This window comes from Triticum dicoccoides, chromosome 1B (assembly GCF_002162155.2).
Source record: "Triticum dicoccoides isolate Atlit2015 ecotype Zavitan chromosome 1B, WEW_v2.0, whole genome shotgun sequence".
Classification (NCBI taxonomy): Eukaryota; Viridiplantae; Streptophyta; class Magnoliopsida; order Poales; family Poaceae; genus Triticum; species Triticum dicoccoides.
This window is the reverse complement of record NC_041381.1, coordinates 93,329,172-93,332,193: the sequence shown is the minus strand read 5'-3', so window position 1 is coordinate 93,332,193 and position 3,022 is coordinate 93,329,172. Positions and strand designations below refer to the sequence as shown.

Genomic DNA, 3,022 nt, shown 5'->3' with positions numbered 1-3,022 from the left:
GGGTATACCTATCTGGCTGCCATCCATAGGAGTGAGCATCATGTGCTGACTTGTCGATGGCCCTGCAGTTGTTGTGGTTGTCCATGTCGGGCACACACATTCGATGCAGAGAACTGTTGAGTGGGGACTATAGCTCCCTTCTGGTGTATGCTTCCCTTGTTGGAGCAGCTGCGGTGAGAAGGAAGACGGTGTGGTTGAAGATGCAGAAAACGCATAATGGTACGAATGACACATCTAAAACAAAAAAGAGGCTAGCCAACTCACCTCCAGGAGGCTCCCCTGATTGGGCCTTCGTCGGCTGTCCGATCTGCCTTTCTTGCGCGCCTAAGCCGTTGGATCTTCACTTGCGGTTAAATTATTTTCACCCCACGGTTCATTTTTCTGCCCAATGACTGGTGGGCTCGTCTCGTGTTTGTATTGGCTGGGTAAGCGGCGCCCGGGTGAGATAGAATTTGTCCCATCCACGCGCCGCGCCCGCACCCAACACAACCCAATCCCCTCGTCCCGCACGCCGTGCACACTCCGGTCCTCTCATCCCGCACGAACCCTAGGAGAGAGAGATAGGAAGATGAGAGGGAGAGAAAGGGGAGAGGAGAGGAGAGGGAGGTACGGCAGCGGACGGGAGAGGGTGACTGGCCGGCGTCGGCCTGCGCCCCTCCTCGCGCACGAACCCTAGCTGAGAGACAAAATGAGGGGGAGAGAGAGAAGGAAGGAGAGGAGGGAGAAAGAGAGAGGAAAGAGGAAAGGGAGGTGCGGCGGCTGACAGGAGAGAGGGTCATCGGCCGGCGCCGGAGAGGACGGGCCCGACCTGGACGCGACCTGGAGGTTGGCGGCGGCTCGATCCACTCCTGGATCGGGAGCTGCAACAAGGCTGGGGCTCGGGCGCGTTGTACGGGAGGATGCACTCCGCCTCTTCCTCATGGTGCGGCGGACGGCGGCTCTCCCTCTTCTCTGTCGTCGGCGGCCAGCTCATCCCACTGCCTCGTGCTCGCCGCTGACCATGGATCCGCCATGGACGGAGGGTGTCAAGAGGGGAAGAGGGGAAGGATGTCTTCGCCTTCACAAGCAGGGCTGGCGGACGAGCACACACGCATGTCCTCTTCCTGATGGAAGGCAACTCGAGCATGGGAGTAGTGGCCAAGGCTGGGCACCATGGGTTGGCCGAGGTGCTTCATGGTGAGGAAGAGGTGCGCCATCTTCCAATCGGTCCACAGTTTGAAGCAGCCAGGCAGGGAGGACCAAGAAAACATAGGTACTCTTCTACCCCTTTGTACGTCTTGTCTGATGCATGTTTGTGTGTGTGTGTGTGTGTGTGAGGGAGGGAGGGAGGGAGGGAGGGAGGGAGAGAGAGAGAGAGAGCTGATCACCGATGGAATGGAAGGTAACTTTTATTTCAACTTTGATTTTACTAGGCATCCAGATTCTTATTTTGTTCTTCTGAGATTTCTTGTTGGGTGTATGAACATTCATGCACACACTGTAAATTATTGTGCTTGTTCCAAATTAGAAATACTGAGAAGAAATAAAATTATTAGTTAGCAAATATACATAGCTCATTCACATTTTAGTTCCCTAATATGTGGGTTTTCTACACATGATGTGTGCAGATCTATGAAAGAAGAGATGAAGAACAATTTTAGCTGAAGAGTTGAAGAAGACCCAGGTGAATTTTATCCCTCTTACGAATCCAATCAAGTTTGCGCTTGCATTTTGGTGATATGGTTTGTGTTGGACCATGTTCTCTAGCTATCAATGGACTTTCCAAAGTAGTTTTGCTGATTTGTCGTTATGGATTTCATGTTATGCAGACTATTTTGCTTAGAGATGGGCATGCGCGACTCCTTATTTGTTTGCAGCGTCGTATAGGATAATATGAGATTGATATTTTGCTACTTGGGAACACATTTTGCGATAACATCAGCTCTGTTCTAACTAGCCATTGTGATATCCTCTTTTTTTTGGGGGGGGGGTGCAAATTCCTTGCCTTTCTATTCTGCTATTTGCAATCAATGTACAATGCTCTATATTTTTACTTGATGATGTACAGTTGTTGGTACTTTTTGTTGAGAACAGGCTCTTGTGAGTACAAGTAAAAAATTTATTAAATGTGATCGTTGTATGGACTGTGCACCTGTTCCATGTGACAACTAAAATTTGTTGTGTTTCCCCGTCGGTTAAGCTTTTCACTCGATTACTGTATGGGTGATTCAATCTTATTTGCTTGTTATATGGTTTGGGTATTCATGGTTCGTACGAGGGGGTTTATAAGGGAATCAAGAGCTTTTTTTAACAGCATGTACAAAAGGTTCAGCAAAGTGGGACTCAAGTCTGCAACCACAATAGAAGTAAGGCCATGGAGCAAGAGTTCTGTTGGGCATCCTTTGCATTTATCTTGCCAGGTTCCATGCTTCATAGCATGTGTGTAAGCATATCAATACACACATACACTGCGGTTCGTAACGCCATTTAATAGGGGATGCATTAGGGTACTTTATTTCCATTATAAACTGATAATAATTATGAATTTAGTAAGGTAACAATAATATGGGTTATAGCAGAATATTAGATGTGGTATGTGTTGGGGAACGTTGCAGAAAATTAAAATTTTTCCTACGGTTTCACCAAGATCCATCTAGAGTTCATCTAGCAACGAGTCAAGGGAGTGAGTTTGCATCTACGTACCACTTGTAGATCGCGTGCGGAAGCGTTCAATGGAACGGGGTTGATGGAGTCGTACTCGCCGTGATTCAGATCACTGATGACCTAGTGCCGAACGGACAACACCTCCGCGTTCAACACACGTACGGAGCGGATGATGTCTCCTCCTTCTTGATCCAGCAAGGGGAAGGAGAGGTTGATGAAGATCCAGCAGCACGACGGCGTGGTGGTGGATGCAGCAGAACTCCGGCAGGGCTTCGCTAAGCAACTACGGGAGGAGGAGGAGGTGTTGCAGGGAGGAGGGAGGCGCCAGGGCTTATGGGTGCGGCTGCCCCTCCCTCCCCTCCCTTTATATAGGGGTAAG

General features: G+C 49.3%; 1 long non-coding RNA gene across 1 annotated transcript in view; it reads left to right on the top strand.

The window, feature by feature from the left end:
- The first annotated feature begins 469 nt into the window (after positions 1-469).
- Positions 470-3,022, top strand: part of LOC119321301 — a 14,746-nt gene continuing 12,193 nt past the window's right edge. Inside the window, exons 1-2 of the long non-coding RNA XR_005155131.1 lie at positions 470-1,252; positions 1,608-1,663. This is a non-coding gene — a long non-coding RNA (uncharacterized LOC119321301). The remainder of the gene's footprint in view (positions 1,253-1,607; positions 1,664-3,022) is intronic.